Raw genomic sequence first — 12,062 nt, 5'->3', positions numbered from 1 at the left:
GTCTGTGGAAGTGGTGTTTTGATCCCCCTTCCCACTGCTGTCTGTGGGAAGAGCTTTGCCGTTGTGGCTCAGATGTGAATTTCAGCTCGTCTGGTGCCGTTCGGGAACTGTGATGCAGGTGCAACATCTGTTGTTCTTCTGTTACTACCTGGGCTCTGCTTTTCACACAAGTGTAAGAGCAGTGGTGGCCTTTCTGGTTCATAGGATGGGGAGGGATGAAACCCATACCATCATCCTGGCTTATCCTCCCCATCATCTGCCCTTCTGCCCACCACAGCTCACCAGCCCAAACCTGCATCCAGAGCATCTTCATCCAGTACCAGCATTTCCCACCTTTCTCATTCCTGGTCCCTACATGGGGCTTTGTGGCTTCCAGCTGCTGCCAGATATGTCACTCATCCTGGGTGCAGGGAAGCAGCTCCTCCCACTGATCGCCCGAGCTCTGAGGGCTCTGGGTTGGGATGTGGGACATGGACAGAGGCCTGAGCGCCCAGTGCAGTTGCACAGTGTGACCTGTTCTGTCCTTTCATGGAGAGCAATGCTGGAGTTTGCACGGACAGCAGGTCCCGGCATGCAGGACTCCATCTCCATCTCAGCAGCCTCTGCTTAGATCAGGAGGGAACATCTCATGCCAAGACCTGTCCTCCCCAGGCTGCAGCTCAGAGTCAGAGATGGCAGCAGCTGACACCCATTTTTTTTCACCCCCTGTGGCATTCTGGCAGGTTCTTCCCACAGCTTTGCATGCAGCCAGACATGCCTGTTCCAAAATCTCCTCTCCAGGAGGTGCTGGGGGTGGATAGGAAGGGTGAGTAGCTCCAGTGGCAATGGGCAGAGCTGGCAGCTGCCTCCTGAGGGTGTGAGAAATACCCCGGCTGGATTATTGACAGACAGCCCTGAGCATGGGAAGTGCGTGCGTGCGTCAGATATTTACCCAAACCTCTCCTGCTTTGCAACGTGCCCACAAAAAAAAAAGATCTGACAGCAATAAAGCTGTCGGGCGGCTGCTGCTGCTTTTTTTTAAAGTTCTATGATAGCTTCTCCCCCCGCCTTTTTTTAATAGCTAATGCATCTGTCACTACTTTCCTAATGAGCTTTCCGAAAAGGGCCTTGGGGACCTCTACCTATCCATGTGGGCTTGGATCAGAGCGTACTCAGGGGAGGCAGAGAGAATTCAGCTCCCTGTTTCACCCTCATCCCCTCCCCAAACTCCTCTCTGAGGGCAGGTTGTCCAGAGGGAGGGGAAGGCAGCAATATCTCAGCACTCGGCGAGCTGGCGTGCACCCCCTGCAATCACAGCCAATAATGACAAAAAGACGGGGCTGCTGCCAGAGATAGAGAGCTGAGCTCCAAGCGTTACAGCAATGTCACAGCCTTGGGACTGCTGCTGGCTGCTACTGGAAAGAAATTTCCTCACAACAGGCAGAGTTATAGGAAGGAGCCATTGATTGCATTAAAAAACACCCTCCCCACCTCTTTTTTTTGGCATGGATTTTCAAGGCTTTTTTTTTTTTTCCTTTCCTCTCCCCCCTCCCCTTTCTCTCTCCATTTGCCATTGAAGTTGCGTTCAATAAAACCCATCGCCCGAGAGCGTCTGTTCGCATGTTCTCAGCAGTACAATGGGCAGAGGACTGCAGTGTGCAGAGCCCCAGCCAGCCTCTGCAGACAATGAGGGGCTGGCAGCGGGGCAGGGGGGGCTTCTAGTTTATTTTATTTCATTTTTCCCCCACCTGCCAGCCCCCACTGCTAATTGTAATCACAAAAGGCAAATGGGAAGGGACTGAGGGAGCAAGGCTGTGGTTCACTGGGGTCATGGTCTCCATCAGTCATTCTCCCAGCCTGTTGCTGGGTAAAAGCTCGGTTCCTTGGTTTATCAAAATGACTGTGCAGTAAAAGCCTCTTTGCCCAAACCTCCCCCCACTTCAAAAAAAAAGCTGTTTACTGACTCAAAAAGCCTGAATTTCCCATTACCATCCACGGGAGACTTTCCGTTGACTCCTCTAAGCACAGAAGGGAAAACAGAGGGTTTGGTGACTCAGGCAGAAACCTGGGATCTCTTCCTCTTGCTGATGCTGTTGGCAAATCTTTTAGGATTTAGCCAGATTCATCCAGGGTCCAAACACCACTATCCCTGTGCCTCTGATAGGGCACAAGAGGATGCACCACTTGGCAGGAGTGAATTCCTAATTGTGATGTGCCCGAGTTCCCCTCAGCTGTGAGATGTAACAGTGCTCACCCTATGTTGCACGATGGTGGAGAAGCTAATAGCTATTAATGCCAGAGAGATGCTTCCTGATCTCTAGATAAAAGGTGCTCAAGGAGGGAAAATTATTATCATCATGGGCCAAAGAGCTACGGGGGATTCGAAATCTGTTTGTGTTTGTAGGATGTAACCACTAAGGAGGGAGAGACTGGGACAATGGAGCATGCACAGCACTAATGGAATGAGCGTAGGAAAGAGGATATCTCTGGAGACCCTTAGAAACCATTTCCCAGTGGTAAGATCTACTTGGGTTGTTTGTTCTTCTTCCCAGATGAGAGCTGCAGTCGTGGACGCTTTTATCACTTACGAGCTGGACTAGATGGAGGCCAGAGAGAGCATTGTAGGGACGAGCCTGTGTGGCTCTCCAGTGGGTAGGTACTGATTTATCTGGTCTCAGCTTCCATTTCTGGCTTTCAGAGCTGTGCTTTATAATAGGGGAATCTGGAATGGATGTTTCAGGCCTGTTTTTCAAGCTTATGGGATGCAGGTTTGGCCTCTGGTAGAGATGCAAGGGCATGACGTGGGCATCTTGAGGCTGCAGCAGAAGGGTTATTTGTGCCTTGGGATACAGTTTGGGCTGAGGTGTGGGTTTGGAGCGGCTCCATGGTAGCATGTGGTGGTTCCTTGAAGACATTTCACTTGGAGATTCACTTTTTCCAGCTGATTCACGTCCTCGTACAAGCCCATTTCTTGCCATGGTGACAGTGAAGCTGGCTGAGGCTCTGTGTGATAACGCGCCTGGTCCAGGCTAGAGGCTCCTAACGGGTTCTGAGCCCAGAGGGGCCAGGGACTGTACAAACACAGGTTGTTCCCTTGAGATTAAAACCCAGCTAGACAAGCTGTTTGCAGTCTGTGGTCTGGCGGTGCTGAGTACACTGCTGTGCAAAGCGTTGGGCAAGCAGGTGAGACACAGGCAGCATCCATCCTGGCTCCTCTGGAGTGTGCATCCTGCTTGCCCACAGATCCTCCCTTCCATCCTGTCTCCTTCCCTTTGCTCCCTGAGACAGCCCCATTTTGTGCTCGGGGGGAGATGCAGCCTTTCTCACTTGGAGACCTGCAGAACACCATGCTCTTTTTTCCCTCTCCTGTCTTTTTTTTTTTTTTTTTTTTCCCTCTCTCTCTCCTGGACACTTTACTTAGCTTCTTTCTTCCTTCTCATTTTCTCTACCATCAAATGAAAGCCATTCAGACCAAAACGGTTCAGTCTGCTCTTTGTGTCTGGAAAACAGAACACCAAAGACAGCTGGACCTACCCGAGATGGCCACGGCCGTGGCAACAGTGGCTCTTTGTTAGCGCTGTTGTCTCTGCCCCTATCTCCAGTGTCTGGGGCCCTGTCTCTTTAAAGCTTTAGTGTGCTGTGTCAAAGCCAACAGAGAGTTCAGCTTATTAATGGATTCGCTAGGTTAATATCCCAACAGTTTGGTGTGGTGTGTGTTTTTTTTTTTCCACCAGCATAATTTAGAAAGAGGGGGAGGGGGAGAGAAAGATAACCCAGACCCATTTCTGGGGAGGAGGGCACGGCATGGCTCATTGCTTTGGAGAAATGGAGCTGGAATGGTTGGTCGGGGCCACGAGAAGGTGGTGGCCCAGCCCTTCGCCTTCCTGTCTGTATGTACATCTCTCTCTATCTCCTTCTCCTGCGGGGTTCCCTGCATCAAAGCTTCTTCCAGTTCTTATGCTAATGAGGTGCATTAATGCTTAATGACTGTGAACAGGCTTGTTTAATTGCACCTATCTGAGCAGGAGGCACGTTGCTGTATAAGAGGGAACGACCATGTAAGCAGCTGCATGCCCTCCTGGACAGTCTTAATTACATGTAAAACTGATGTGATCTAAACCACCAGGCTGGTGATTAGTTTAGTGAGGCAGGTGGTACTTTGCAATTCAGTGCCTCAGAAACTCTAGAGCAAGTGAGATCAGATTCTTTCGTAGGCTATGGAGGATAAGGCAAGCCCTGATCATCCTTGAATTTGATGTTGGGTGGGGACAAGCACGGCATAGTAGATTAATTTAATTAATTTATTGCAGTTAGTTTGCAAAGACATTATCCGCCAGCGTCTGTGCAGAATACTGAGCAGTCCCATTAATGCAATGCTATTTTGCCTGTAAATCCTCTCCCCCCCGCCCCTTACAGGAGGAATGAGCTGCAATGGTCTCAGCTTTCTGCAGCGTTATCTTGCGCTGGTTGAATGCAACTGATTGTCTGAACTACAAAGGGGCCCAGCTAATGCAAAGCCATCCCTATTGGCACCAGACCTAGATTAATGACTCTGCATGCATTGACTTGGCTCCAAACTGGATTTCCCTAAAGCAGCTCGCTGCTGTCTACACTCCCATAACCCCTAGCTGGGCTGGGATTGCTGGGCTGGTGAGACCCACGGATGGGAGCTTCATTTGGGAAGGCTGTGGATTACAGGTGTACAGGTATGAAGGTACCTGTTATCGCCAGCCATCTGCTGCTAATCACCCAACATGGCTGCTTGGGGTTGTTTGTTGTGTTTTTATTCACCAGAGGGGAGATTAAAAAAAAAAAAAAAAAGAAAAAAAAAGAAAAAAAAGAAGAAAATAAAAGAAAATAATAAGAAAGCAACCTTTCTTGAAATTGCTTTGGCAGGGGAGTAAACTGAATCCAGCAGGATTTTGGGGTTGGTTTTGTTTTCCCAGGATAAGTATCTCCCAGCACACCCCTGCCCAAGTGGATGCTCACACCTTCTCCATCCCCACACTGTACTCTTTGCTGTCCCCACATTAGACCCTTCCCCATCCCCACACTGCACCATTCTCTGTCCCCTCACCAGACCATTCCCTGTCCCCTCACTGGACCCTTCACCATCCCCACAATGGACTCTTCCCCATCCTCACACCTGACCCTTTCCTGTCCCCACACTGGGCTCTCACCAGACCCTTTGCCATCCCCACACTGGATCCTTTTCCGTCCCCACACCAGACCCTTCCCCATCCCCACACTGGATCCTTTTCTGTCCCCACACCAGACCCTTCCCCATCCCCACACTGGATCCTTCCCTGTCCCCACACCAGACCCCTCCCTGTCCCCACACTGGATCCTTTTCTGTCCCCACACCAGACCCCTCCCTGTCCCCACACTGGACTCTTCCCTTGGCTCATCTCTCTCGGGCTCTTCCTCCCTGTAGCCGTCCCGTGAACTCTCAGCTCTTCCCTCTCCCTGCCCGCCCGGGCCCCAGCCGAGGCTCTTCCTGACGTTACTCCCACAACAACCACTTCCTTCCCTTCCCAGCACCCCAGCTCCACAGCCATCCCTGCCCAGCCCTGGCCCCTCGCTATCTCCCCGACACCCCTCTCCTGCTCCTCTCCCTCCAGCCACCACTGTTTATTTTCTAGAAGGACTTAGAGATTGTTTCTTCTGGAATGAAGCCCACGGCGGAGCTGCCGGGTGAGGGGGTGGCTCAGCGTCCCACTTCCACCATAGAAGTTTCCTCTTGGTGCCCACACCACCTGTGGGGTTTTGAGGTTAGAATTATCAGCGTGTGGGACGTGTTTTTAGCCAACACGCCAGCATCAGCCCCCCCAAAGGAAGCATCCCCCCTAGCCCACCATGTTTCAGGCTCAGCAGGGAGGGAAGGCCTGGCCATGTGGTGGGAAGGCAGCAGGGCAGGATCTGGGGAAGAGGCAGGTGAGGTGTGTGGTGGGGAATTGGAGTGCTGTGGTGTCTTCCTCAGTGTCCTTCTCCTGGTGGGGACATTTCATGGTGGCAGAAGGCTTGGCCATGGCGAGGGCAGCCGCTGAGGAGAGGGTCTGGCAGAGGGAGGCACAAGATGGAGGCGACTTTGAGGGGAGAGCAGGGACCTGCCTGGATTTTGGTGTGAGCTCTCCCTCCATGTGAGCCAGCCCTGCTCTGAGGGGCCGCAGCTGCCTGGCTGGCCGTGAGAAGAACAAGCAGCTCCACCGCCATCTGCCCTCCCCTCGTCCACTCCAAGCTGGCTGTTCCCCCATTGTCCCACCAAGACATTTTTCTGCACCATCAGTTGGCCTTGCAATGGCTTCGATTTTGGGTGGAAAGGCAGGCTTTTCTTCTCAGAAAAGCCACCTTGAGCACAGCTCCATGGTGGTGGCACCTCTGAGCATCGTGGTCTTGCTGCTGCCAGGGACTACCTGAGACCTCGCTGGGGTAGCAGTGGCATGGCCACCCACAGTGTCACCCTTGTGAGTGGGACAAGCACCCTGAGACACGCCATCACTGTGAAATCAGGAGTGTTTTGCTCTCCTGAGAGATGCTGTGAAACTGGCGCCACGTCAGGGGTGCATCCCCTGTAGGGGGGTTCAGCCTTGCCTTGTCTGTGGGCGAAACACCCTCGCACTGAACCCCCAGCCTGAGCAAAACCTTTTTTTAGCATTCCCCTATTTGCCAAGCGTACTTCCTTTCTTTTGATTCTTACCACCTACATACAGTCTGACTGCAACGGCAAAAAAAAAAAAGGGGGGGGGGGGGGGAAGAATTGCAACATTCAGTTGAAGGCTTTTCTGTCTAATGACGTTAAATTTATTAACCAAAACTCCAGCTGCACCAGGCTGGGATCTAATAATATTCAGGCTATGGAGACATCAAGTAGAAAGAAGCTTAAAGCCCTTTTTATTTCACAGTAAAACTGTCAGTAAATAACTGGATTGTCTTGAGACTGAGAAAATGGGGATTTATCTTCCTGAACATGAAAAGTGTGCTTATTTTTTTTTTTATCAGCTTCAAAAAGCCCCAGCAACCTTGATTTTCCTTCCACACCGTTCTCAGCAGCTCTGCCAAGCCCCAAAACCACACAAATCAAGAGACAGGCTCTAAAGATATTTTTAATTAAATTAATTCCTTTTCCTTCCTTCCCCATTTCTCCCTTGTCCCCTCCTCCATCCTCTCTTTCTCTCTCCCTGTGTCCCCAGCTAATGACTTCTAAGCACTGTGACATTTCAGCACTGGCTGTCACTAACACCACACCTCCGTGCTGGTTATAAATTGGGCACAGAGACATAAAATTCCCCGCAGAAGGTCCCCATTTGATGATATTCTCTGAGGTAAATCTCCAATAGCTCCCTGTTTTCTTTAATAACGCTAATAGGCATAGATTAATTAAACTGTTATATTACTTCCTTCTTTCTACCAGCACCAGTTAGAAATCTTATTACCTGCTCCTCTCCACTTGCCTTTTCCCCAAGGTGGTTATATTCCAACCAGTTACCAAGGTTTTTCAGAGCCTGTGGCACAAGGTGAAACGGCAGACAGCGTCTCCACGAGGCTGGATCCTGCTCCCAGCCCTTGGCTCCCAAATCCCACCGACCTCAGCAGAGCCCGGGCGGGCGTAACCGGGGTCAGGATTAAGCCCGGTTTGTCTGAAGAGGTTCTGTCTTGAAAGCAACAGCAGGGCTATTGTTGAGTCTGGATGCCCCCTCTAAAAGGGACCACAGCTGTAGGAAAGGGAATTGTATACATCCATCAACTCCTCCAGGGCCTCAGGATGTATTAGTTAAGATTGCGGGATAGCATGTCTCGGCTCCACTGAAGGGCTCCTTTGAATGACATGTTGGATATACTGTTGCACATCTGGCTGCTGTATTATTGAATTGCTCTACGGTTGCATTTTCCAGACCGCGGGAATGTGTTGGTTCAGGAGTGTAGAGGAGGGGGAAAGGATGAAGGGGACAACATGTGGGAAAATTAGAGGGATGCATCCCGCAGGGGGGGGTGGGCTTGGATGGAGCCGCGTGGTGGAGGCAGGGAGGGAGCGGGGAGGGGGAGAGAGGCAATGCTTTCACACAAAATACCGTGTTGCCATTTGAAATCCACTCCAGAGCTTCCTGCTCTAATTAAATTTGTCACCATCGTTACTATAATGCCTGCCATTCCTCCGGTGCTTTTTGTTCTCTGGGATCCCAAAACATGACAGAGGCAAGGGCAGATCCTCTGTGTTTCCTCTGCGGGAGCTTTTTCAGAGTAAGGCAGGGAAAATGCAGTTGTAAGAGCTGCCTTGGGGTGGGGGAGCACAGCCACTCCTCGTTTGGGGACGCTGGAGCGAGGGGCACTGAGCCCAAGGAGTCTGGGCAGCCTTTTCCAACCTTAATGATTCTATAAGATGTCTCCTGGGACTACTAATTTGCAGGAGCTTGGGTGAGTGCCCTGTTGAACCCAGGAGCCCCTTCTTGGGCTCTCACTTGGCTCATCCTGTTCTTGGCCCCTCTGGACCTGCATGGAGGTCAGTGTCCCCACTGCCACCTATGCTCTTGGCACCATGTATGCCTGCTGGTCACTGCCAGCCTGCCAGGAGATGCCTGGTACGGCTGCTCTGCGCTGCACTGGGGCAGGAGGAATTCACTAATTACTTGCAGCTCTTAATATGGCCCCTAAACGCTGCCAGAGCGGCGTGAAGGGCTCAGAGCAGGAGACACAACCTGCTCCATCGTGTCTTCTGTGTCAGCTTGCAGCGAACTGAATGCAAAAAGGCTGTCTGAGCTGAAAACAGCAGAGCCCTTGGAAATTTAAAGGTGCAGAGCACAGAAAACAAAGGCATTTAAGCTGCTGAATATTCATCCTGGCGTCTGATCCTGCCGGGAGCAAAGCCTGCACAGCTCCTGTGAAAGCTGATGGGAGGAAACCTTGGTCTCAACCTCATCTTGGGCTCCAGCCCAAATCTGAGGGGGGAGAGCAAATTAGTCCTTAATGCACATATATCTTAGACTAAAACCTGATAAGAGAACTCTCCTATGTTAATTTACCTGAGTTATTTACTATACTGATTGCTGAAGGTACTCTGATTAGCGCATGAAATATTTCTATACCTTCGGTCTGATTAACCCATATCTGCAAAATAAATATTTGTCTCATTATAGTTATGCGATCGTGCAATCAAAGACCCTATCATAATGGGAAAGGGAGAGAGTATCCATGTGGAAAAGGCAGGGAATGGCGACATAGAACGAGCAGGTTGGAGAGCAGGGAGATGAAGAGCAAGGGCATGGCTGCAGGGGGAGGCTCAGTGGTCCCAGCCTGCGGCTGGGGGGGTTGAAATGCCGGGGGGAGCACGATTCTCCTCCCGTTTCACCGGCGCTAATTGGGACTAATTCCGTTTGACTCAGCAGCGTTGCGCCAGTCCCAGCGAGAGGAGGGTCAGACCTTGGGAATCACAGGGGTGAGTCCCAGCAGGCTCCCAGCCTCCAGCTTTTTTGAAACAGAAGCAGGGAGTTCCCGGCAGCGCGGTGCGTGTGCCAGTCTCCCAGACGAGCTCTTAAAATAGCCCAGCGCACCAGGCTGTGGCACCGGGGGAGAGCGCGGAGGATGAAGTGTTCCGTCTTCCTGGCCCAGATCCGGGGAGAGGAGGGGTTGGCAGCTCCCTGCCCAAGGCAGAGGTGGCTTACAGTGCCATTTGGGGACGAGGGCAGTTGTCACCTTTCAACCAGGTGGCAGGGAGCAAAGGAGTTGCCAGCCAGCAATGCCGGCTCTGCTGAGCGTGCTGGACATCCTCCCTCAGCGATGGGAGCTGTAAGTCATCTGGAGGAGAGGATCCCCCCTCTGCTGTTACAAGGCTGTTTTGCATATGCTCCGTTAGGAAAAGAGGAGTTTTATTGTGGCTGTACAGAAAGAGCTAAGTCAAGAGGTTGCTTTATGGCTCGTGGATCCCAGCGTGGAGAGGCAGGCGTCCCAGATGCAGCATATAGCAAAGCCTGGCAGCGGCGTAGAGCACTGCTGCAGAGCAGAGCAGGGCTCAGAGAAAGAGCTGAAGTCATTTTTCTTCTAAGGGCAGGGGGTAGTGGGGAGGAAATATGAAGGCAGCCCTGTTGCTAAGGAAATCTGCTCTTTGTACGGTCGTACATTTAGGTAATGCTAATGAAAGGCCATATAGTAGCGAGGTGCGGATGTCAGCACTGTGCACTCCTGGATATTTGATTAGCATTTCTTTGACTTTGCCTCCTCTAACAGAAATACCTGAGTACATGGATATTAGGAAAACAAAATCCCCCTTCTCCTCTGCCAAGAGCCTGGTGTTACGCAGAGAAACGAGAAGCCTTACCAAAATATGACACTCCATAATGAATGTGTGTTTGTTTTTCCCCCCGCACACACCCTGGAGAGGATGAGAGCAAACATGTGATGAGAACAGAAATAGTCACATCACTTAATGCATTGCTGGACGGTACCCAGCCGGCACGGCGATGAACCTGGCGTGAGACCTGAGAGCAGCAAAACAGCATAGCATCCCATTTAATGGCTGATGGCCCACAGATGTTTTAAACCTCAAGACTGCATCTCTCAGAGGTCTTCCCTTTTGACTCGAGCATCAGCAGGCAGCTTTTGGAAGCAAAGGCTGCAGATGCTCTATCCAGGGACCCAGCACATCTGCGGATTGGCTGGTGTGTGTGTCTGTGTGTGTGTGGCATCCAAGCCCAGATCCGGTGATCTGGCTTAGGAAGCAGGAGAGGACCCACGCTGCTGCTACAGAGCACGAGCACCGTGTCCTGCTCTCAAGCGTTGCTGGAAGAATGAGTCAGCCTTTTCCCTTCTCATGGGGGTCGAGTGGCTGCCCCTGTCTGAGTGTTACTAATGAAAGCACCCAGGAATGGAAGGGCTCTGTGCTTGCATGGCGTGCTTGCAACAGTCTTAAAGACCAGCTGCTCTGCGTGAGACTTCCAGAGAGAGAGAGTGCTTGAATGAAGCCCTTATCTCTCTCTCTCTCTCTCTTTTTTTTTTTTTTTTTTTTTTCTTTTTTTTTTTGCCACACAGTGCAGCGTGGGCTCTGTTCCTCCTCGCCTTTTGCTCTTGCTCCCTGGGGCAGCCCACTGTGTCTCAGAGGCATGAGGAGTGAGTCCTCCCGAGAGTCCTCCAGCTAGTGTGAGGAATGGCCCCTCGGGGGATAAATCCAGCAGCGGGCCCGAGGTGGCAGAGACATCCTGAGCGTCTCTCCTCGATGACAGCAGCGCCTGGGATGGAGATTTGGAGGTTTGCACGCTTTCACTCCCTCCCTGCCAGCACCTGCCCCTCCCTTTCAGCGTTGTGCAACATCCCAAGGGCAATTACAGCAATGCTTACGTGGAGGAGTGATATTGGGAAAGTATTTAGTCATTTTAACTGTTTTGCTGGTGGCTCCCCTCCCTTAAGGTGGTTCCTATTTATTCTTTTCCCTCTCCCAGCAATTCGTGGCAACTCTCGCTGCACCCTGTGGCCCAGCAACCCTTTTTGGTGCATCCTTGGGTACTGAGGGCTCCTCTTGGCAAGGGGGAGTGGAAAAGCCACATTCCCATCCGATAATACTTTTCCTTTCCTTTCCTCATCCCTCCCCTGCTTACTACAGTGATTTTAAAGCTTCCGCCCCTTGACAATGATGCAGGAGGTGAGGCCGGGGGGGATGATTTTGTAACCAAAAGTAAGAGGCAAGAGTCTGAAGGGCTTCTCCTGCTCTCAGAGGCTTCTGGACGCTTCTGTGTCTCCATCCCTGGAGTGATTTTCCCTGGGCCCAGTGTAAACAAGGCAATCCGTTACGGCAGTTTGAGCGTTACTCCACAAACACGCTGCTGGTCCCTGCCCCCACCGTGGGCTCCTTCTGCTCCTGCTCTTCCTGTGCCGTGCCACGGGGGTTATTTGGATGCTCATCCCCATATGGGAGCCACCTCCGAGCATCTGAGGGTGACCAAGGCTCCAGCAGAAGCTGGAGTTGAGCCTTAACAGCCCCCACCGCTTGTTCTGCAAAGCTGGGGAGTGTTTGGGGGCGTTTAGGGACACTGATGCACTCCCAGAGAGGGACGTGGAAGAGTCATGGGTATTGTTTGTCCTAACAAGGGAGTGAAAAG

General features: G+C 51.7%; 1 protein-coding gene across 1 annotated transcript in view; it reads left to right on the top strand.

The window, feature by feature from the left end:
- The first annotated feature begins 10,833 nt into the window (after positions 1-10,833).
- RAI1 (retinoic acid induced 1) overlaps positions 10,834-12,062 on the top strand; it is a 52,089-nt gene continuing 50,860 nt past the window's right edge. Inside the window, exon 1 of the mRNA XM_083872385.1 lies at positions 10,834-11,214. The gene's annotated coding sequence lies outside the window, so the exon portion shown is untranslated. The remainder of the gene's footprint in view (positions 11,215-12,062) is intronic.

The sequence above is a fragment of the Zosterops lateralis genome (assembly GCF_965231275.1).
Source record: "Zosterops lateralis genome assembly, chromosome: 15".
Classification (NCBI taxonomy): Eukaryota; Metazoa; Chordata; class Aves; order Passeriformes; family Zosteropidae; genus Zosterops; species Zosterops lateralis.
The sequence above is the reverse complement of the archived record's forward strand: the minus strand, read 5'-3'. Positions and strand labels throughout refer to the sequence as shown.